Source organism: Salmo salar, chromosome ssa21, assembly GCF_905237065.1.
Source record: "Salmo salar chromosome ssa21, Ssal_v3.1, whole genome shotgun sequence".
Taxonomy (NCBI): domain Eukaryota; kingdom Metazoa; phylum Chordata; class Actinopteri; order Salmoniformes; family Salmonidae; genus Salmo; species Salmo salar.
Window position 1 is genome coordinate 41,030,181 of NC_059462.1, and position 25,391 is coordinate 41,055,571.

At 45.3% G+C, this 25,391-nt stretch overlaps 1 protein-coding gene across 7 annotated transcripts in view; it reads right to left on the bottom strand.

Annotated features, from left to right (window-relative positions):
- sema5ba (sema domain, seven thrombospondin repeats (type 1 and type 1-like), transmembrane domain (TM) and short cytoplasmic domain, (semaphorin) 5Ba) overlaps positions 1-25,391 on the bottom strand; it is a 325,261-nt gene that overhangs the window by 256,770 nt on the left and 43,100 nt on the right. For 6 of the 7 annotated variants that reach the window (XM_014165380.2, XM_014165378.2, XM_014165381.2 and 3 more), the window contains exon 2: positions 11,901-11,972. The exons of the other annotated variant lie outside the window; for it this stretch is intronic. The gene's annotated coding sequence lies outside the window, so the exon portion shown is untranslated. The remainder of the gene's footprint in view (positions 1-11,900; positions 11,973-25,391) is intronic. 7 annotated transcript variants of the gene reach the window in all.

Consider the following 25,391-nt stretch of genomic DNA (forward strand, 5'->3'; position numbering starts at 1 on the left):
TCCACATTTAACCCAACACCTCTGAATCAGAGAGGTGTGGGGGGCTGCCTTAAAACCTCAATAGTGTAGGGGGCAGCATTCGGAATTTTGGATGAAAAGTGTGCTGCCAAAGTAAACTGCCTGCTACTCAGGTCCAGAAGCTAGGATATGCATATAATTGGTAGATTTGGATAGAAAACACTCTAAAGTTTCCAAAATCTGTTAAAATAATGTCTGTGAGTATAACAGAACTGATATGGCAGGCGAAAACCTGAGGAAAATCCATCCAGGAAGTGCTATTATTTTGAAATGCCTGTTTTTGCATCGAAAGCCTATCCACCATACAAAAACTTATGACCCAGTTCACGATCCCTATGGCTTCCACTACATGTGGCCAGTCTTTAGGCATTGTTTCAGGCTTTTACTCAAAAAATGAGGGAGAAACACCACTTTCAATGAGAGGACAGTGGAAATTTCCAGACATGAGTCCTGCACGTGACCAGGAGCGTGCCTTTCTTGTTTTTCCTTTTCTATTGACGAAGCTATTGTCCGGTTGAAATATGATTGATTATTTATGACAAAAACAACCTGAGGATTGGTTATAAACATCGTTTGACATATTTCTACGAACTTTTATGGTACTTTTAGATTTTTCGTCTGTCTGTTGTGACCGCACTTTGAGGTTTTTGAATATAAAGAGGGACTTTATCGAACAAAACAAACATTTATTGTGCAACATTTAGTCTTGGGAGTGCAACCATATGAAGATCATCAAAGGTAAGTGATTCATTTTATCGCTATTTCTGACTTTTGTTACTTATCTACTTGGCTGGTTACTGTTTGTAATGATTTGTCTGCTGGGCGCTGTTCTCAGATAATCGCATGTTTTGCTTTCGCCGTAAAGCCTTTTTGAAATCTGACACAGTGGTTGGATTAACAAGAAGTTAATCTTTAAACCGATGTATAACACTTGTATGTTTCATGAGTTTTTATAATGAGTATTTCTGTTTTTGGCACTCTGCAATTTCACTGGATGTTGGCCAGGTAGGACAGTAGCTTCCCACAGAGAGGTTAATCAACATCCACAAGTTAGTTGCCTTGCTCAGAATGACAGATTTTGACCTTGTCAGCTCAGGGATTTGATCTAGCAACCTTTTGGTTACTGGCCCAATGCTGTAACCACTAGGCTACCTGCCCCCCAGCACCATCACACCTCGTCCACCAGGCTTCATGGTGGGAACCACACATACAGAGATCATCTGTTCATCTACTCTGCGTCTCACAAAGACACGGCGGTTGGAACCAAAAATCTGAAATTTGGACTCATCAGACCAAAAGGGCATATTTCCACCAGTCTAATGTCCATTGCTCATGTTTCTTGGCCCAAGCAAGTCTCTTCATCTTATTGGTGTCCTTTAGTAGTGGTTTCTTTGCAGCAATTCAACCATGAAGGCCTGATTTACACAGTCTCCTCTGAACAGTTGATGTTGAGATGAGTCTGTTACTTAAACTCCGTGAAGCATTTATTTGGCCTGCAATTTCTGAGGCTGGTAATTCTAATAAACTTATCCTCTGCAGCAGAGGTAACTTTGGGTCTTCCTTTCCTGTGGTGGTCCTCATGAGAGCCAGTTTCATCATAGCACTTGATGGGTTTTGCGACTGCACTTGAAGAAATGTTCAAAGTTCTTGACATTTTCCAGATTGACTGATCTTCATGTCTTAAAGTAATGATGGACTGTCTTTTCTCTTTGCTTATTTGAGCTCTTCTTGCCATAATATGGACTTGGTCTTTTACCAAATAGGACAATCTTCTGTATACCACCCCTACCTTGTCACAACACAGCTGATTGACTCAAACGCAATAAGAAAGAAAGAAATTCCACAAATTAACTATTAACAAGGCACACCTGTTAATTGAAATGTATTCCAGGTGACTACCTCATGAATCTGGTTGAGAGAATACAGTGAGGGAAAAAAGTATTTGATCTCCTGCTGATTTTGTACGTTTGCCCACTGATAAAGAAATGATCAGTCTATAATTTTAATGGTAGGTTTATTTGAAAAGTGAGACAGAATAACAACAAAAAAATCCTGAAAAAATGCATGTCAAAAATTTTATAAAATGATTTATAAAATGGCAGGCAGCATCATCAAGGACAACACACACCCCTGCCACGAACTGTTCTCTCCCTTACCGTCGGGTAGACAGTATCAGAGCATGAGGTCTGATACCAACAGGCTCAGAGACAGTTTATATCTACAAGCCATCAGACTGCTGAACACTTGAACTGGACTGACCACCTGCTCTGATTCTCTGCACCTTAGCACACATGCACTCACTCACTCCTGCACATACCCAAACAGACATACACACACACACACACACACACACACACACACACACACACACACACACACACACACACACACACACACACACACACACACACACACACACACACACACACACACACACATTCATGCTACACACACACACATTACAACTGCTGCTACCAGACTCTTATTATACTGCAAAATGTATACACTTGCCGCCATTCCCTCTTCCCCAATACACGTGTAAATATTGTACTATAAATTGTGTAATTGCTTATGCTAAAATGTTTATTCTATTCTACTGAGCCATTTACTTTATGTTTGTATTCTTATCTTTTATTATTTCTTATTGTTGTTGCATTGTCCAGAAGGAACCTGCAAGTAAGCACTTCATTGGACAATGTATACCATGCTTATCCCGTACACACAACTAATACAACTTGAAACTAGATGGAGGAAACATCTCCTGGCTGTGTAAGTAGAGGAGAGGAGAGCCGATGACATCATGACATCTTCACCACCACAAGTTCTACCGTGAAAGTATGTCACGGTGGATTCCCGCCTGGTGATGTGGGTTTGCTCATCGTTGGTAAGACTCCCTGCAATCCTGCGTCCCGTGTGAATGGCTCCTCTGTGTAACTGGCCAAGGTTCTGCCAGCGGACCCTCTCTTTGTCCCCTGAATAGGCAGCACTAGGCCACGTATTTAAGGCACACTAATGTACCATGGCTGGACCGACAAAGGCAGTGTGGTAATTTGCCTGGGGGGCATCAACAGACAGAGCCTTTAAGGCCGGGAGTGAGTCTTAAATGGCATCCTATTCCCTATTTAGTGCACTACTTTGGAACAGAGCCCTATTGGTCCTGGTCAAAAGTAGTGCACTATAAAGGGAAGAGGTTGACATTTTGGACATACCCCTAGACTTCAGATGAGATGAGCCCGTAAACTGGGTCTCCTCTCTCTCCCCCCATCCTCCCTTCATCCCGCTATCCTCTATTCCTCCATTCATACTTGAAAAGCTGCTTGTTTTCTTCCTGCTCTTCCTGAAACAAATATCAGCAAATAACAGCAGGGAGAGGAAGGACAACACGTAAACACGGCCTCCACTCCTCAGGCTCCACATAGTCCAGATAAATCCAGGAGAAAGGAGGATAATACAAACAACAAACAGAAAGGAGCTTCTTCACAAGCTTTCACACAAGGGCCAAATGGGACGGGGCCTTTCTGGTCCACTGATACGGTTTGGGGAAACTTTTGGGGCACAAATCGAATCAAGCTGGGCGAGTCAGCGCACTAGAGGGGAATAGAAGCCAGTGCCAGCCAACTAGGCCCTTCAATAGGGTAGACTTTCTACTGTGTTGGCCCATGCGCCTCATCATGATAACTGGGTCAGGTAGTTGGAGAGTTGTCTGAAACTTTAGGTGCTCAATGAACTCAAATCTTTACTGCCCGGTCTGGCATTCTTCCACTCAAAGGAAGCACCCCCTCTGGCACTGGCCCTACAGAGGCAACTATCGCTGTATAAAAGCCTTTGATAAATTAACAGCTGAAAGTACACTTCTCTATTACAAAAACGTATTACATAAACTTCACCATTCTTGGAGAGGAGCAGAGAAGAAAGGATATATCACTTGCTGTATTTTTAAAACACTTCACCTCTGAGCTTTGGTTCTTTGATTAGCCCACGTAGAGCCAATTAGACAAAGTCCCTAGTGGACTCCCTCCTTCCGCCAAACAGTCTTTGTGGGGCGGAGGAGAGAAGAGAGGGAGAGGAGAGAGAGTTTAAGTTACTTTGGATAAAAGCGTCTGCTAAATGGCATATATTATATTATAGAGAGAGAGGAGCTGCGGGCTAGGACTTCACCATTAACAGAGAGGTTTAAGCATCCTCTATCACTCTATCACCACCCCTCCTCTCTCCATCTCTCCATCACCATCCCTCCTCTCTCCATCTCTCCATCACCACCCCTCCTCTCTCCATTTCTCCTTCACTATCCCTCCTCTCTCCATCTCTCCATCACCACCCCTCCTCTCTCCATCTCTCCTTCACGATCCCTCCTCTCTCCATCTCTCCATTACCACCCCTCCTCTCTCCATTACCACCCCTCCTCTCTCCATCACCACCCCTCCTCTCTCCATCTCTCCATCACCATCCCGCCTCTCTCCATCACCATCCCTCCTCTCTCCATCACTCCATCACCACCCCTCCTCTCTCCATCACCATCCCTCCTCTCTCCATCTCTCCTTCACCATCCCTCCTCTCTCCATCACTCCATCACCACCCCTCCTCTCTCCATCACCACCCCTCCTCTCTCCATCTCTCCTTCACCATCCCTCCTCTCTCCATCACTCCATCACCACCCCTCCTCTCTCCATTACCACCCCTCCTCTCTCCATCTCTCCTTCACCATCCCTCCTCTCTCTATCAGTCCATCACCACCCCTCCTCTCTCCATCTCTCCATCACCACCCCTCCTCTCTCCATCTCTCCTTCACTATCCCTCCTCTCTCCATCTCTCCATCACCACCCCTCCTCTCTCCATCTCTCCTTCACTATCCCTCCTCTCTCCATCACCACCCCTCCTCTCTCCATCTCTCCTTCACTATCCCTCCTCTCTCCATCACCACCCCTCCTCTCTCCATCTCTCCTTCACCTTCCTCTCTCCCATCTCTCCTTCACTATCCCTCCTCTCTCCATCTCTCCATTACCACCCCTCCTCTCTCCATTACCACCCCTCCTCTCTCCATCTCTCCATCACCACCCCTCCTCTCTCCATCACCATCCCTCCTCTCTCCATCACTCCATCACCACCCCTCCTCTCTCCATCACCACCCCTCCTCTCTCCATCTCTCCTTCACTATCCCTCCTCTCTCCATCTCTCCATCACCACCCCTCCTCTCTCCATTACCACCCCTCCTCTCTCCATCTCTCCTTCACCATCCCTCCTCTCTCCATCACTCCATCACCACCCCTCCTCTCTCCATCTCTCCTTCACCACCCCTCCTCTCTCCATCTCTCCATCACCACCCCTCCTCTCTCCATCTCTCCTTCACTATCCCTCCTCTCTCCATCTCTCCATCACCACCCCTCCTCTCTCCATTACCACCCCTCCTCTCTCCATCACCATCCCTCCTCTCTCCATCACCACCCCTCCTCTCTCCATCACCACCCCTCCTCTCTCCATCACCACCCCTCCTCTCTCCATCACCATCCCTCCTCTCTCCATTACCACCCCTCCTCTCTCCATCACCATCCCTCCTCTCTCCATCTCTCCATCACCACCCCTCCTCTCTCCATCACCATCCCTCCTCTCTCCATCACCACCCCTCCTCTCTCATCTCTCATCACCTCCTTTCTTTCCATCTCTCCATCACCACCCCTCCTCTCTCCATCTCACCACCCCACCTCTCTTTCACAATGTCTTGCTCCCAGACAAACTAAACAACTTCTTTGCTCGCTTTGAGGACAACACAGTGCCACTGACACGGCCCGCTACCAAAACCTGCGGGCTCTCCTTCACTGCAGCCAATGTGAGTAAAACATTTAAACGCATTAACCCTCGCAAGGCTGCCGGCCCAGACGGCATCCCCAGCCGCATCCTCAGAGCATGCGCAGACCAGCTGGCTGGTGTGTTTACGGACATATTCAATCAATCCTTATCCCAGTCTGCTGTTCCCACATGCTTCAAGAGAGCCACCATTGTTCCTATTTCCAAGAAAGCGAAGGTAACTGAGCTAAATGACTATCGCCCCGTAGCACTCACTTCTGTCATCATGAAGTGCTTTGAGAGACTAGTCAAGGACCATATCACCTCCACCCTACCTGACACCCTAGACCCACTCCAATTTGCTTACCGCCCCAATAGGTCCACAGACGACGCAATCACAATCACACTGCACACTGCACTAACCCATCTGGACAAGAGGAATACCTATGTAAGAATGCTGTTCATCGACTACAGCTCAGCATTTAACACCACAGTACCCTCCAAACTCGTCATTAAGCTTGAGACCCTGGGTCTCGACCCCACCCTGTGCAACTGGGTCCTGGACTTACTGATGGGCCGCCCCAGGTGGTGAGGGTAGGTAACAACATCTCCACCCCGCTGATCCTAAACAACGACCAGACGGCCTAAAGGGAGGAGGTGAGGGCCCTCGGAGTATGGTGTCAGGAAAATAACCTCACACTCAATGTCAACAAAACAAAGGAGATGATCATGGACTTCAGGAAACAGCAGAGGGAGCAGCCCCTTATCCACATCGACGGGACAGTAGTGGAGAAGGTGGAAAGTTTTAAGTTCCTCGGCGTACACATCATGGACAAACTGAAATGGTCCACCCACACAGACAGCGTGGTGAAGAAGGCGGAATAGCGCCTCTTCAACCTCAGAAGGCTGAAGAAGTTCAGCTTGTCACCAAAAACACTCACAAACTTTTACAGATGCACAATTGAGAGCATCCTGTCCGGCTGTATCACTGCTCCGCCCACAACGGTAAGGCTCTCCAGAGGGTAGTGAGGTCTGCACAACGCATCACCGGGGGCAAACTACCTGCCCTCCAGGACACCTAGACCACCCGATGTCACAGGAAGGCCAAAATGATCATCAAGGACAACAACCACCCGAGCCACTGCCTGTTCACCCCGCTATCATCCAGAAGGCGAGGTCAGTACAGGTGCATCAAAGCTGGGACCGAGAGTCTGAAAAACAGCTTATATCTCAAGGCCATCAGACTGTTAAACAGCCATCACTAACATTGAGTGGCTGCTACCAACATACTGACTCTCTAGCCACTTTAATAATGAAAAAAATTGATGTAATAAATGTATCACTAGCCACTTTAAACAATGTCACTTTATATAATGTTTACATACCCTACATTACACATCTCATATGTATATACTGTACCCTATACCATCTACTGCATCTTGCCTATGCCGTTCGGCCATCGCTCATATATTTTTACGTACATATTCTTATTCATTCCTTTACACTTGTGTGTATAAGGTAGTTGTTGTGAAAATGTTAGGTTAGATTACTTGTTAGTGTCACGTCCTGACCAGTATAGGGGTTATTGGTTATGGTAGTTTGGTCAGGACGTGGCAGAGGGAATTTGTTTTATATGGTTCGGGGGGTTATGTGTTATGTGCATGTAGGTTTTTGGTGTATGTTCTGGTTTTGGGTTTCTAGGTTTTCTAGGTTGTGTAGTTCTTTGTTGGCCTGGTGTGGCTCTCAATCAGGAACAGCTGTACATCGTTGTTCCTGATTGGGAGTCATACTTAGGGAGCTTGTTTTCACCTGTCTGTTTGTGGGTAGTTGTATTTGCACTGCTGTTATTATAGCCTGTAAAACTGTCGGTCTTTGTTTTCGTGTTCACGTTAATATTAATAAAATAATGACGAGCACGCAACCCGCTGCGCCTTGGTCCCCTTCTCTCTTCAAGGACGACTGTGACAGTTAGATATTACTGCATGGTCGGAACTAGAAGCACAAGCATTTCGCTACACTCGCATTAACATCTGCTAACCATGTGTATGTGACAAATAAAATTTGATTTGAGATGATTTGATTCAGCTCATGATTTTATAATCAGCAGGGGTCTCTCCAGATCTTCCTGCTTTTAATAATGGAAATAACTGTTTGATACATGGAACTAGGAAGTACTCAATTGAGTGACATGTTTGTTGCCATTTATGTAAACACTACTTTGACCCAAAATGTTGAATAGAATTCTATGGGAAAGTCATCCATTCTTGGTGCTTTTCTCCGTGTAAACGTTCTAACTGTACCTAACATTTCTTCTTGGGGGGGGGGGGGGTGATCTCTGTAATTAGTGCTCATTTTTTGTCTTCTGATAATTGCTTTGGAGTTGTTGTCTAAGAAGGCAATAGGATCCGTCCAACTGTTTAATTCTCATTTATATACATTTTTCATAGAAGCTGTTAAAATTGTCCTTAATATCGTTGTTTCTAATTACCGCTTTTGTACCTTTTATCTTTTAAAATTATAACTGATTTAGCATGTTTTTGTGAGAGCTGCAAAATATTTACCAGGTTTATTTGCCATTAAGTAGTATGCTTTATTTGAGTTTAACCTGTAGTTGTTAGCTTTCTTCAGAAGTAAAATGTCGTATTCCTGCTTAAGTTCAGAAATGTTGTTTTCTTCTTTACCTTGTAAAGATTTTTTATGGGCTTTTTCTTAGTGATTTATTTTGATTTAATTTTAATTTCAATATCAGATTTAACTTTTGCTGAGTAGGAGATTATCACTCCCCTAATGTACGCCTTAAAGGCATTTGACTAAATTTGACTTTTTTATTACTACGTCTGTCAATCAATATCGAATTTATAATTTCAGTCACCTGCTAAATAATCGTTCCTGTCTGTATTTGATCTAATATAGCATGAATTTTATCTAAAAACACCAGGTTTGCCTTTTAGTTCCGATTCTTCTCCTAATGTCACATTCGCTATCTTCAAACTCCCTGTCGTACATCAACAAAGGCGCAGCGTGCCTGTAATTCCACATCATTTATTGAGGTGAAACCGAACACAACAATAAACAGGTAGGTAAACAAAAGAACGTAAGGCAACTGAGGCGCACAAAACACACACAGAAATAATAATTACCCACAAACACAGGTGGGGAAAAGGCTGCCTAAGTATGATTCCCAATCAGAGGCAACGATAGCGCAGCCTCTGATTAGGAACCATACTCGGCCAAAACAAAGAAATACACAACATAGAATGCCCACCCCACATCACACCCTGACCTAACCAAAATAGAGGAAATAAAACGTCTCTCTAAGGTCAGGGCGTGACACCTAATTTACCTAAAAAAAACTGTGGATACAATATATACATTGTACACACATTTGAAGAAAATACTTGAGTTAAAGAAAGACTGCCACTTTAGTACTGTGGTTGGTTTGTATTACCTTATAAATTTAAGAAAAATATAGTGGCTGGATGGGGTCTATTTGGGGTGAGTGGGTCCTCTGAGAGATTGAAATGGGATGAGTGGAGGCCCCACGCACACCTCAAAGAAGTGTGTGATGCCCTCCCAGCAAACAATCCCAATCCCCCGGATATAGTCCCTCTCCATTCTCACCAATAACCACAATTAAATCTTAATTGTAATGAAAAAAAGGAATAATAATGATTTGACATCCTTTCCTAATCTGTCCAGAACTCTTATTCATTTCACAACAGGTTTACAAGTTAAAAAAATACAATGACATTGTAGAATAATTAAGTCCTTCCTTCTCTCTTTCCCAAACCAAATCCATCCCTCTCCACCACCCCCTCCCTGTTCTCCCCCCTTTATCCCACCCAAGCCAAGCGTATCCCCACCTCCCATCTTTACTCCCCCTTGTCTCCCCCAAGCCAAGCGTATCTCCACCTCCCATCTTTACTCCCCTTGTCCCCCCTTGTCCCCCGCAAGCGTATCTCCACCTCCCATCTTTACTCCCCCTTGTCCCCCCCAAGACAAGCGTATCCCCACCTCCCATCTTTACTCCCCTTGTCCCCCCCTAGCCAAGCGTATCCCCACCTCCCATCTTTACTTCCCTTGTCCCCCCAAGACAAGCATATCTCCACCTCCCATCTTTACTCCCCCTTGTCCCCCCAAGCCAAGCGTATCCCACCTCCCATCTTTACTCCCCTTGTCCCCCCAAGCCAAGCGTATCCCCACCTCCCATCTTTACTCCCCCTTGTCCCCCCCAAGACAAGCGTATCCCCACCTCCCATCTTTACTCCCCTTGTCCCCCCAGCAAGCGTATCCCCACCTCCCATCTTTACTTCCCTTGTCCCCCCAAGACAAGCATATCTCCACCTCCCATCTTTACTTCCCCTTGTCCCCCAAGCCAGCGTATCCCCACCTCCCATCTTTACTCCCCCTTGTCCCCCAAGCCAAGCGTATCCCCACCTCCCATCTTTACTTCCCCTTGTCCCCCCAAGCCAAGCGTATCCCCACCTCCCATCTTTACTCCCCCTTGTCCCACCAAGACAAGCTTGTCCCACCCTCCCATCCTTACCCACCCTTACCCACCAACCACCTCCCTTGCTTGCCCTCCCTTACCCACCCAGGCCAAGTTTATCCCAACCTCTGTCTTTCTCCCCTCCCTTCTTCTCAAACACATTTACAACCCTCTATACATCTACTTACTTATCCATTCTCCTTCATTCACACACAACATATCCCCTGTGCCTCAGCACACCCATTCTCTCCCGCCATCCTACACATATTCAAATTCACCCTCCTTCATTCTCCCATTCATATGCACAGATACATACCCACACATGCACCCACTCACACCCTCTGGCCCACACACACACACACACACACACGCGCACACACACCCACACACATGTGCGCACGAGCACGGACACACACATCCATAGAACAATTATTGACAATTATTGACTTACATCCTCTTTTATATTGTCCTTTCAGTGTCCATGTATCTCATTGGCATAGGCTAATTCTATAGTTACTTCCTAGAGAAGAACAGTTACTGGGGACAATAGAGTTCAGATTGTATTGGAAGGAATATTTTCTCAATTTACGATAAGCTGGTCTTAGGCATCACTGTATGTAGCCTAGTGTGTTTTTTCCACCTCTCCTCAGGGCACTGGGCTCTCTTTCAACTGTAAAGTTTTCCTGCAGCCTGTTCAGGACTTTAACTCAGCCTAGTAGACATGTCCTGGATGAATCAATGGGACTGGCCCTTGACCTTGATCTCCTTCCCCCACTGTGCCCTCAGAATGTTGACTTTGGTCGGATAGTTCCACAGCTTAAAGATTACCATGCGAGGGTATCTAGAGTTCTTCTGCTTCACGCCGATCCGCTGGCAGCGCTCCAGATCCTCTGGGGATACATCCACGCCAAGCTCCTCCGATAGCAGTTTGATCACGTAGCTGGAAAGGTCCCCTTTTTCCTCATCTTCCGGTAGGGACAATATTCTTATATTATTTTGTCTCAATCTGTTTTCTAGATGATCCAGCTAATCTTCTAAAGTTTGCACCTTTGTTTCCAGAAGGCCAATTTTGTTGTCTTGATCGTCCACGTGCCCACCCTGTTTATACATATTTGACAAGATAGGCTCTACTTTCCTTTTGAGAAAATACACTTTTTTAACTACAGATTGTAACAGTTTGTTTGTTTTGGTGAGCATTAAGAGCATTGAAAGCATGTTTTCCTGGACATCCTTCAGCTGTTCGCTGCTCTCTCCAAGTTGTTCTTTGTCTTTTCCTCCAAGAGAAGCCATGGCTTGTTGTGGTCGAGTCTCAGTGTATCTTTACACACAGATGGGTTCGTTGTTGTGTATAATGCACCGCTCACTCTCTACCAGTTACTTGCGGATATATTGATCTATAGATTTTAAAGGCTTGATTTAAACTATGTTGTCTGGCTTCTACATATAATCACAGTTTTGACGGTACAAAACTGAGCTACTATCTCCCAATGCATCCTATCGATATGCGCATGCGCCATCCCAAAGACATATTTCCATTTTAATCCCAAAAACGGATGATAAAGTTTTAAACTTGATCAAACTGTAGCAGAAGAGAACGAAGCACAGTACTCACCAGCTAGTCATCACTGGCACATGGTCCTGCGGCTACAGGGATGGGCTGAGGGCTGTTCTACCCTTTAGAAACCTATTTCATGGAGAGAGAGAGAGGAGAGACAGAGAACGGGGAGGGGTGAGTCTTTCAATTCACACTAGTCGTTCGTCTCCTTCCCATAAGTAGTGTGGAGTGCTACAAAGAACCGCATACACTCTCGTACTCACACCGCCAACTTTTACAATGGCGGTGAGAGGGCGGACCTGGAATGGCATTTAAACTGGAGTTTCTTAGGTTTCATGGGGTGGGGTGGGTGAAGGGAGAAAGGGACAGAGAAAAGATGGCTCGCTAACCCCAACTAAATCTCAAACAAGTTCATTGTAGTTAAAGTTTTTCAAATAAACCAAATAGTGTAGACTGACATTTAAAGGCTAATTTACTGTCGTTTAATTTATAGACTTCATGAATATAAATCTGCCAAAGATACAATATATACCTTCCAGCTGGATTAATAAAACTTGCAGGCTAATATACTGTATGGTTACCATTTGGCCTTTAGGCTTCTGATCTTAAGTTAACACCACAGAGCAAATTGGAACAAAATAGCCTTCCAAAGTTTCTACGGAAACCTCTGTGTGAGGCTCAGAAATCTTGTCCCTCCAGCGTTGTCAATTAACAGGATATTCTTTTTTCTCACTTGAAAAGAAAAGAAGGCGAGAGAAAACGATGCCTGTACAACCCTGGCAGTTGGCTAAAGCTCTGCTTTGCTGTGTAGAACCTAGACTCTAGACGTGTATCCTCTGCTATGTCGTATGCCACTAAGTAAGCACTTACATTTTGAATCCGTTTTTGAGAAAGTGCCTGTAGCTGGAGTTTAGAGCCATGACGATCAGAGATAAACTGTAGATTGGTGCCTCCTTCTCTGCTAGTTCTGAGGAATTAGTTGTAATACCGTTATTAGGGAGAAAATACAAAAACAGGTGGACCAATTCAAATAGGGATGTCTGGAGTACTTGCTATGGAGATAGACCCTGAATTTGGTTGTAGGCAGCACCACTACAAACAGACAGTGGTGGGAATGTTACGGCTGCACAAGGCAAGCCGTAACCTCCTGTGTCAACATCGGCTACTGCTCTCTTTCTTCCACCGAATCAAGAGGGCAGAGAATCCTCATCAATACAAACTGAGGTTTTAACATCAGTTGTGTCGAACCTGTTCTATTCAGCCACTGTCACACGTGTTCTCTTTTTCAACTATTCACGCACACACAGACACACATAGACACAGACTGAGACAAACACTTATTCAAATACAACATGTCTGTAAACAAATACATATTTTACTAGAATGACTAGAATGCCCAAACACCAAGTTGTAGGAAAACTGAAGAGACAAGTCTGCTGATTCATCTCATTCTTTATGCTTTTCATTTTATTGTATTATTTTATACGATTTAATTGGATATTTAATAAACAATACAAAACATACACATACAAACGACTACATCATACAAACATCACTACATCACATCTACCCAGACACACTAGCCCCAACCCAGTCACCAGCGCCCGCATCACTTTCTGCCACATGGCCTCAAACTGCACCATTCTGTTTCTCTCTGTCGCCCACGCTCTCTCTGTTTTTTGATCATAAAGTATTAGACCATTACATTGCGTGAACGACGGGGTATTAGCTGATTTCCAGTTTTTAAGTATAGTTTTTTTTTAGCTAATTGATGAGAAGAGTATCATCCTATTCCCACCTCTGGTTCACAGTGGGACAGGACGGGACACGTTCTCCACCGCCAAACACACACACACACAGAGAGACATGACTACCTTCACTGAATTAAGATTATACACACATGTAGAGGGATACATTTTTGTTGGGTTCTTGCATTGGAATTGTTTGAATTCTGCTTACATCACGCTGTACCACAATAAATATAAAGTGCAAATGCAGAGACTTCAAGACCATTGAGTGCTTTTGAAGTGACAGGTTGGTGCGAGTCCACCGCTGGTGTGACTGTCCCCTGTAGGGAGCCTGGTGAGACTGTCCCCTGTAGGGAGCCTGGTGTGACTGTCCCCTGTAGGGAGCCTGGTGTGACTGTCCCCTGTAAGGAGCCTGGTGTGACTGTCCCCTATAAGGAGCCTGGTGTGACTGTCCCCTGTAAGGAGCCTGGTGTGACTGTCCCCTGTAGAGAGCCTGGTGTGACTGTCCCCTGTAGGGAGCCTGGTGTGACTGTCCCCTGTAAGGAGCCTGGTGTGACTGTCCCCTGTAGAGAGCCTGGTGTGACTGTCCCCTGTAGGGAGCCTGGTGTGACTGTCCCCTGTAGAGAGCCTGGTGTGACTGTCCCCTGTAGGGAGCCTGGTGTGCTGGCCCTTGTAGGGAGCCTGGTGTGACTGTCCCCTGTAGGGAGCCTGGTGTGACTGTCCCCTGTAAATAGCCTGGTGTGACTGTCCCCTGTAAAGAGCCTGGTGTGAATGTCTCCTGTAAGGAGCCTGGTGGTCCCCTGTAGGGAGCCTGGTGTGACTGTTCCCTGTAGGGAGCCTGGTGTGACTGTCCCCTGCAGGGAGACCGGTGTGACTGTCCCCTGTAGGGAGCCTGGTGGTCCCCTGTAAGGAGTCTGGTGGTCCCCTGTAAGGAGCCTGGTGTGACTGTCCCCTGTAGGGAGCCTGGTGTGACTGTCCCCTGTAGGGAGCCTGGTGTGACTGTCCCCTGTAGGGAGCTGGTGGTCCCCTGTAAGGGGCCTGGTGGTCCCCTGTAAGGAGCCTGGTGGTCCCCTGTAGGGAGCCTGGTGTGACTGTCCCCTGTAGGGAGCCTGGTGTGACTGTCACCTGTAGGGAGCCTGGTGTGACTGTCCCCTGTAGGGAGCCTGGTGTGACTGTCCCCTGTAAGGAGCCTGGTGTGACTGTCCCCTGTAGGGAGCCTGGTGTGACTGTCACCTGTAGGGAGCCTGGTGTGACTGTCCCCTGTAGGGAGCCTGGTGTGACTGTCCCCTGTAGGGAGCCTAGTGTGATTGTCCCCTGTAAGGAGCCTGGTGTGACTGTCCCCTGTAAAGAGCCTGGTGTGACTGTCCCCTGTAAAGAGCCTGGTGTGACTGTCCCCTGTAGGAAGCCTGGTGTGACTGTCCCCTGTAGGGAGCCTGGTGTGATTGTCCCCTGTAAGGAGCCTGGTGTGACTGTCCCCTGTAGGGAGCCTGGTGTGACTGTCCCCTGCAGGGAGACTGGTGTGACTGTCCCCTGTAAGGAGCCTGGTGTGATTGTCCCCTGTAAGGAGCCTGGTGTGACTGTCCCCTGTAGGGAGCCTGGTGTGACTGTCCCCTGTAGGGAGCCTGGTGTGACTGTCCCCTGTAGGGAGCCTGGTGTGATTGTCCCCTGTAAGGAGCCTGGTGTGACTGTCCCCTGTAGGGAGCCTGGTGTCATGACGTTGGCCTCTTTTGGTACAGGGAGGACAGTTGACCCCTCCCTTTTGCACCACCACCCCCTACCTTCCCCCCAATCCACCCTGTGTGTAAAGGGTCGTAAAAACTCTAAAATTCCAGGAGAGTCTCTGGCCACATGGCCCAATGAGAGACACAGGAAATTCTTCCAACTCATAGAATTGGAGAGCCAAGCATCATTTTGTGTTCTGGAGAAGGTATGGAAGATTGGTGAAGAATCCAGCTACGAACTGATCCGCTTGGTACAATTTTGTGATACTCAGAAGAGACAATATAGCCATATTACCATAAAACTGTTTATATAATAGCATCATAATGGTTGTATAGAATGTATTAATAAGGATAAAGCTTTTGTAAGACATTGAGATGCTATTGTACTGATGTAATGTGATAGAATTGTATTTCTGTAACCAAATCTTACTCAGTCATAGGCACGCCCCCAGGGACCCATACAGGACCAGGCGTCATTTGACAAGCCTGTTCTATGGGCACTATAAAACACCCCCTGATTTACATTTCTTCAGACCAGGCCTACACTCTATGGCCAGAGGTTTGACCATCCAAGTACTCTACTGAAAGTGAACTATACCACGTGGTTAACTTTTAGACTATCGATACTGACAGAATAAGAACAAGTCTTTGATATTAATTATTAGTCTGCAGCTAAGTAAATTATATCATCGAACGCGAAGACCAACGAAACAACCATTCTATGACGACATTAATGAATGTCGCTCTGAAAGATCCATTCTAACCGAGAGAGAGAGAGAGAGAGAGAGAGAGAACGCGGACAAAACTCCCCAACAGAACAGAACTCTCGAACAAGGATCACGACGACACACTGAGCGTAAATATATATTGATTGCAATTGTTCCCGAATGAGTGAGCCTTCAATTGTCAATTGTTAATATTAATGAACTCTGTAGGTGTGCATTCTCAGCTGACCGTTTATGACCCATTGTTCAACAGGCCGACCTGCCTGTTTAGCCCACAAGGGCACATTCCTCTACCAATCCTTTGTGACGATAATTACTGTTTGTATGTTTTTCTGTTAATTACTTAGTGTAGTAAATAAATGATTTTAAGACAATTGATGTATGGATGATTTTAGTAAAGACTGGGTTCGTGCAGATACAACAATTTACGACCTTTGGAATGAGACTGGACTAGAGGTAAAATACACCATTTAAACCAGAAGATAATCCGCCTATATAATAATATAGGAATGTTATGTTAGGAAAATTATAACTTTGTAATCTGAATATTCTCCTTGGTGCCCCGATCTCCTAGTTAATTACAATTAAACGATTAATCAGTTTAATCGCGTGATAATAATTACAGGGAGTTAATTGATAAACATGTCTTCCGTTTAATGGTACCCAAAGACACGACATTTGGAGCCCACGTGTGAGGAATCTAAGATAGAATTGGACTTTGCTGTGAAATTCTATATATCAATTGTGCAAACAGAATTGTACAAACAGCCTGCTATGTAAACAAAGTGATTGTGCATTTTCCATTGAGAGAAGCTATTTAGAGTAGCTCCGGTCTTGTGTCGATAGCAGTGAGGGATAAATTCCAGATTTAGTCCGTTAGGCCAAACGGTACTATTTCTGTCGGTAAATATTAACTTCTAGAGTAAGGTTAGAAATTAGAAGTTAACTGTCCGGTAACCGAGCCGAATAATTTGCCTACCGCACTAAGACAGTGTGGGCAGACCGTATGCGTATTTGTAGTTAAGTACCGTGTCGCTCCGGTCAGCATAAACGCCAGCAGAATAGGCTGAAGGGGGTTAAGGTGAGACATCACTAGAAAACCCACCCTTTCCTATTTTGGTGCTTGGAAGGATACTCCTGAACCAAGTAGCAATAGCTTAGCATTACGGGTAAGCTAACAGAGAGGGAACATTTTACCCTCCACCGTAACACGTTTAAAATTTCTCCGCTAGCGCGACGGAAGTCCGACCTTTGTACTTCCGTTTAATTTCAGCATTCTGCACCCTGGTGGTGAAGAATTGCCAGTACATCTCTAGGGGAAATTCAAACGTGGAGCACGGTAACATATCCAGACAATCACAATTGACTGGATATGACGTCTCATTCAATTTAACTAACAAGTGAAATTGCCAGATTTATCTTTTCAAGTGGATCTTTCAAATAATATCCAAAATTGATTGGGCGTCTACAATGAGACATGATTAACTTTTTCCAAACTTAACTTAGATGAAGCAATGCTCTCAGGTTAATTGAAAGTTAATTCCCAGATAGCCTATACGGGTTTGATTTATCATAAATAGATTAATCAGTAAAATCTGCTTTAGAAAGGCACAGTCAGTAAAACCCCTTTACTGACGTTTCAGCCCCAGGGAGGAGCGTACCCTAGTGGTGAAGGGTCCCAACATTTGAACTACGGTTTACACTTATGATATCCAATCAATGGAGATTGTATGGATTATCGTCTCATTCAATTTATTTAGTTAAATTGTCGAACATACCTTTCTAGGTTCTTCCAATTAAATGAGACAACTTAAACTTTGCATATTAACCGGGATGAAGCAACCTCTCAGGTAATTCAAAGTTAATTCCCAGATAGCCTATACAGGTTTGATATATCATAAATAGATTAATCAGTAAAATCTGCTTTAGCAAAGCACATTCACCAAACCCATTACTGACGGGAGTGAATCCCATGTGGCTCAGCCCCAGGGAGGAGCGTACCCTAGTGGTGAAGGGTCCCAACATTTGAACTACGGTTTACACTTATGATATCCAATCAATGGAGATTGTATGGATTATCGTCTCATTCAATTTATTTAGTTAAATTGTCGAACATACCTTTCTAGGTTCTTCCAATTAAATGAGACAACTTAAACTTTGCATATTAACCTGGATGAAGCAACCTCTCAGGTAATTCAAGTTTAATACCCAGATAGCCTACCCAGGTAGGACTAATCATTGGCATTGATTAATTCAATTTGCTTTTGCAAATTCATTCACGTCCAACTTCCACAGTACTGTACAGTACTGATGGTTCATTAACGTCTATAAATAGATTAAAATCGTCTTTGCAGTTTTCCACATTCCAAAACCAAATTTTGGAAAATTAGGAAAAACATTTTTTCCTTTCAAATGTTCTAATAATGTGCAAGCTATCAGAGGGGGTGGTCCCCACTCGCCCGCTAATTAGTGAACCTCCACCCGTAAATGGATTGATCTCTGACCTCAGCAGCGATAACAACCCTAATTATCCCATTAGTGGAAAAGCAGACAACAATGTTTTCCAAAATCAACCATCGGGCGCAGGCCTCGTAAAGGTTCTCTCCAGTCTAGCTCTGATGTCTTGCCATCCGAGATTGCCATCTGTCCAATACCGCAGTGCACAGCTGAAGCACGAGCAGGTAACGGTAGACATAAAGGGACAGGTGGAGAGAACCGGGAAACCAATGACAAATGCAGAAAAGGGAAAAATTCTGCTAGCTATGGAACTGCGTTCGAAAACTGAACAATTAAATGTAATTGCAAAAACGTATGACGATGAACAAGCACAAGCTCTTCAACAAAATCGTTTTCTACAGGAACAACTCGATTTAGCCAAAACTAAATACGATGATGTCCATGCCAAACTAGATAAATCTGAAGAGTTATCTACAAACAGGAGTGCTCAACTTGACAACATGCATGCTGTTTTGTTGAATGTTACTCAAAATAACACGGTGCTCCTCAAAGCGCTGCAGACCAAAGACGATCAGTTAATGAACACAGTAACAAAGTTGGATGATAAATCAGCAGAACTTATTGAAGTCGCTGACCAAATGAATGATGAGAGAACTCAGTTGATGAGGTTGGAAATATTGATTTCTAAGCAAGCAGAGGAAATCTCATCACTGAATCTCTCGCTCCGTACTCAAGACCTCTATCTGCAAACCATGACAGATAAGTTTGAGACCGAAAGGAGCAGGTGTAATGCAGCAGAATTCCACCCTTAGGTACCATCTGGAGGAAATCCAGAATGGTCACGCTCTACAGCGCGACTTCCCATCCAAGCAACCGGAGCCCTGTACTCACAGGAGTGAAGACAATAGGTTTCAGACCTTGCCTCCCTCATGTGTCCCTCAGTCTTCTCCTCTTGGCCCTTCGGCACTGAGTAATATGGCGCCTCTTGGCCAACAACAACAAGGCTTGGCTTCTTCTCTTGGCCTTTCGGCCCCAATCTCTCCACAGGATGAAGCCAACCCTCTCCGCCCGCTTGGCACGGAATACCTTGACAAACTCGTCAAGAATTTCCCCACCTTTGACCCCGTTCCAGGTCAGCCAAACGATACTGAGACGTTCCTAGCTGACATAGAGGACGCGTTGGGTGGCTACCCGAATGCTACGGGTTCTGACAGGGTTTACCTGTTGAAGCGAACGTCGAATAGACACGTGACGAGGTTCATTCGTCTACAACAGCAACACGTGCTAAATGACTATGCTAAACTTGCCACAGCTTTGAAATTAGAATTCAGTGGTTCTGCGACTTGCAAACACGATAGCTCACTGGCTAACACCGTCAAACAAGCTCGGAACGAACACCCACAAGCTTTCTATCATAGGCTTCGTTCAGCTTACTTTGGCCTACTCACAGAAACAGGAATGGAAGAGCTGTTACCATTCAAACAAATGTTTCTGTCGAACATGTATCCCACCTTCATTACCTACTTGGGCCCTGCAGCCCACGTTGGCTTGCCTATCTTACAACTCAGAGAGCTTGCAAGCACAGCTTTTGAGGCATCAAATGTTCACAACGCTAAGAGCCCTGACCACTCAGTTTTGAAGTTTAACCAGGAGCACTCACTCCAGTTAGAGGGTGCATTATCAGGTATTGGAGCGTCGAGAGATGACGCACAACAACAGTTTCTACCATGAAACTATGATTCCAATAACCTCCGCGGTCAAAATAACTGTAAAGTACGTAGCCATCAACATGACTACCGCTACAATCGACCAGTTCGCTACGTTCCTGCACCCAACCCACAAAAAGTGTCAGAGCACAAGGGTAACAAAGGGTTGAAGGACGATCAAAATGTAGACCAATGTTCTCCAGAAGTCCCACTACGGGAAGAACTTAAGCGAGAACAATTTGAGAAAAGGGTAAAAGATAAGTCACAAGGACTAGACGGGGAATTACCGGACACCAGGTCCGCAGGAATTAACACCCATAGCATGGACGTTAAAGTTCAAATTTCTCCCGCTCTCATTCAAGACCCTATCCAGGGCCCGCTTGATCAAGAAACAAGCCCCCGGGCTCTGTCTATAGACTCTGATACAGAAGTTGCGAAGAAAAAGGTCAAACGCTTCGTTAAAGCCAAGCCCACTCAAAATCAGAAAAGTCAATCTGCTTCCATCTTGAACAGACATGGCACATCACGTCGTTGCGAACGACCACTCCACTTTGTGGGGAATATGTCCACTAACCACGAATCTAAACGGCCATACCTGGAAACAGTCCTGGAGGACTGCTTAGCTTGTCATGCGCTAATTGATTCGGGTGCGACAATATCACTCATCTCTCAAACATTGTTTGATGATCTCAAAAGGGCTTTGAAGCCAACTAAACGTTGGTTAAAAGTGGAACGATGCGACACTAAACTTCGAGGGGTCACTCAGACTACCTCGCCTCTCACATCGAGAGTCATGCTGAAACTACACTTCCAGGACGTATCGCTCGTTCACCCTGTGTATGTTACCAGCCTCGAAACTGTAACCCTGCTACTTGGCGCAGACTTGATGGATCGGTTACTCCCATTGATGGATTGGAAAACCAACCAGGTATGGTCACAGGCCACAGTGCCTTCTCCACTGACCACACCGTCTCCCCCTAACGCTAGCTGCAACGCAGTCCTTCACGAGGGGTATCTGTCGAAAGCACCCCTTGAGAAAAAGACGTTTAGAAACCTCTTGGTACAAAATTCGATCCACGGAGATAGTACGATATCTCGACACATTCCATCAGCCAACCTGATTGACCATTCTTTTCATGATTTCGAGCCAGCTGTCTCTGTGAATAAGCAACTTCCCTCCTCCTTGCAGTCATGTAATACGGTAGTTGAGATTAACTTTTCTTCCTCTTTGGACACTTCCGCAAGCACTGCGGCCGTCCCAGCAAGAAAAACATTGATGCGCAGAGTATACTCTGCTTCCGATGATACACCTTCTGCTTTGTTGGGGACTGTCACCCCTTACAATGACACTAATGGCGTCAGTCCAGCAACTGACCCGATGACTCCCACTTGTGAAACACTTTGCGATATCACAGACCGATATCCTCGTCTCAGTTCGCAGGTAATGAAGAGGTTGCCACACGCGGACGCGGTGGTGACTGACATGCCTCGACAGCCACTGAGCGTTTTGAAGCACAAACACCAGGAGATTTGGTTGAAAGGTTACAGCCACTCTCATAAAAATGCGGCCGCTGACAACTCGTACATAGGGTCTGACCTTTTCATTTGCGCATCGGACACCAACACCACCCGCTGGTGGGGGGGTCCCGAGGCACAAAGGGGGGGAATAGTAGCCCAGACCCATGATAAGCCTCATCGAGGCCGGTGGGGGGGTCAAGACTACGGACAACACCGTACGAGGCCGCCAGAGCATAAATCAAATCTAGTTGTAAACTCTCCTATGAGAACAGTGAGGAGCAGACAGGCCCCTAGACGGGGATTATCTTAGAAGACATCTAAGATAGTACTGAGGTGTACCACACTGGTCGTAAAGGAAGTCCAGTGGACTTGTCCACCTCCAAAACTAATGGCATCAATAATCATTCTTTGCCATGCGTAGGTTCAACTACAATACAACTAGTAAAATGCTCCAATCATGTATTCAGGTAGATAATATTTCAGAATAAATCGGTAGGATAACTGGTCCCCTTGAGTACCAGTACCAATACTAGCAACAGTCAGTCCAGCTACAATCAGTAAGAAGGTTAGAGACTTAACCAATCAAATTACCATTGACAACAGCGACATAGGAGTCACTCAGAGTGCAACACGTGGATGGGAATCTCCAGTGCACTCTTCCAATGGTTAACACACATGTCACTAATAAATAGGACCCTCCATTCAGGAGGAAAATTATTAGAAGTCATGAACCATGATCACACCACGTATGACTGGTCCAATACTTAAAGAGTACTTCCGTCGTGAGGTTAGCTCCTCCGTGGACAACATAGCTATGAAATAGACTTCATACCTATCGCCACTACAAAAGTGGAAGAAACAGTGACTTGTAGAAAAACTACTACAGACTCCCTTGACACCAATTCTGACTGACCTCCAGGCATTGACCTGAAAATTACCTGACTACGTCAGACTCATTCTGAACAAGTTGTAATCTGCCCGGATACTTGGTTTTCTTCCCTTGACATGCGCGCTTGTGTAAGCATAAACACACATGCACAACGGAACATCCAATTAGGATTTATGCTAGGACCACTTAAGGGCCCAAGCAATATACCAGCCTTAGTAAAGTTGGACATTTACTTCTAGGCCTTTGACTCTACAGCACTCACCAGTTTTCTTCCCAGAAGTCCGTAGGTCATACCTGTAGACTGCCCAAAACTAGTGCATTACAGCTGTAGACTTATCATATAGTTATCAACTTAGGATAGCGCCTAAGCAACACACCAAGTAGGAAAACCCTACATATGGCATTAGAGACAATGCCATGATAATCATTTTGCCAGAACATTGGACGTATATAGAATACAGTCCAATTAGATAATTTTTTTGGTGTGAGAACTATATTTTGTATATTTTGGTTTTGTTTATGCTTTCATTCCTTTTCGGTTCAGTTCCTTTGACACATAGGAAGTGATAGAGCCATAAACAAAGTCCCCATACTACCATCACTTAGTGCCACAACGCCGCTCATTGGGGAATGAATGTAATTATATATATTTCATGAGTGTGTGTGCGTTGTTAACATCTGCCTAAGTTACTGCCCAGATCTTCCAGTCTGGACGACGGGTCCGGAACGGCGACCCCAAATCCGGACACCCACAGCCTATCCTTGTGGCGGCATGCCCGCTACCAAGGTAAACCACCAGAGGGGGGGACCGCAACGGCGATCACCAACCAGGACATCCCCTGGCCCTTCCTGGGGTACTTTACAGCTTCCAGGGAACCTACCAAGGTACACCAATTGAGGAGACCGCAACGGCGATCACCAACCGGACATCAACTGCCCATCCTTGTGGTGGACGGCTCCGCTTTCAGCGAGCCTACCAAGTTCAACCACCAGAGAGGACTGCAACGATGATCTACCAATGGGACATCACGTGGTCATGATTTTATGTTGATTTGTAACTTGCAGGATAAACAAGATCCAAACCACCAGGGGGGGTATGTCATGACGTTGGCCTCTTTTGGTACAGGGAGGACAGTTGACCCCTCCCTTTTGCACCACCACCCCCTACCTTCCCCCCAATCCACCCTGTGTGTAAAGGATCGTAAAAACTCTAAAATTCCAGGAGAGTCTCTGGCCACATGGCCCATAGAGAGACACAGGAAATTCTTCCAACTCATAGAATTGGAGAGCCAAGCGACATTTTGTGTTCTGGAGAAGGTATGGAAGATTGGTGAAGAATCCAGCTACGAACTGATCCGCTTGGTACAATTTTGTGATACTCAGAAGAGACAATATAGCCATATTACCATAAAACTGTTTATATAATAGCATCATAATGGTTGTATAGAATGTATTAATAAGGATAAAGCTTTTGTAAGACATTGAGATGCTATTGTACTGATTTAATGTGATAGAATTGTATTTCTTTAACCAAATCTAACTCAGTCATAGGCACGCCCCCAGGGACCCATACAGGACCAGGCGTCATTTGACAAGCCTGTTCTATGGGCACTATAAAACACCCCCTGATTTACATTTCTTCAGACCAGGCCTACACTCTATGGCCAGAGGTTTGACCATCCAAGTACTCTACTGAAAGTGAACTATACCACGTGGTTAACTTTTAGACTATCGACACTGACAGAATAAGAACAAGTCTTTGATATTAATTATTAGTCTGCAGCTAAGTAAATTATATCATCGAACGCGAAGACCAACGAAACAACCATTCTATGACGACATTAATGAATGTCGCTCTGAAAGATCCATTCTAACCGAGAGAGAGAGAGAGAGAGAGAGAACGCGGACAAAACTCCCCAACAGAACAGAACTCTCGAACAAGGATCACGACGATACACTGAGCGTAAATATATATTGATTGCAATTGTTCCCGAATGAGTGAGCCTTCAATTGTCAATTGTTAATATTAATGAACTCTGTAGGTGTGCATTCTCAGCTGACCGTTTATGACCCATTGTTCAACAGGCCGACCTGCCTGTTTAGCCCACAAGGGCACATTCCTCTACCAATCCTTTGTGACGATAATTACTGTTTGTATGTTTTTCTGTTAATTACTTAGTGTAGTAAATAAATGATTTTAAGACAATTGATGTATGGATGATTTTAGTAAAGACTGGGTTCGTGCAGATACAACAATTTACGACGTTTGGAATGAGACTGGACTAGAGGTAAAATACACCATTTAAACCAGAAGATAATCCGCCTATATAATAATATAGGAAAGTTATGTTAGGAAAATTATAACTTTGTAATCTGAATATTCTCCTTGGTGCCCCGATCTCCTAGTTAATTACAATTAAACGATTAATCAGTTTAATCGCGTGATAATAATTACAGGGAGTTAATTGATAAACATGTCTTCCGTTTAATGGTACCCAAAGACACGACACTGGTGTGACTGTCCCCTGTAAGGAGCCTGGTGTGACTGTCCCCTGTAGGGAGCCTGGTGTGATTGTCCCCTGTAAGGAGCCTGGTGTGACTGTCCCCTGTAGGGAGCCTGGTGTGACTGTCCCCTGTAGGGAGCCTGGTGTGACTGTCCCCTGTAGGGAGACTGGTGTGACTGTCCCCTGTAGGGAGCCTGGTGTGACTGTCCCCTGTAGGGAGCCTGGTGTGACTGTCCCCTGTAGGGAGCCTGGTGTGACTGTCCCCTGTAGGGAGCCTGGT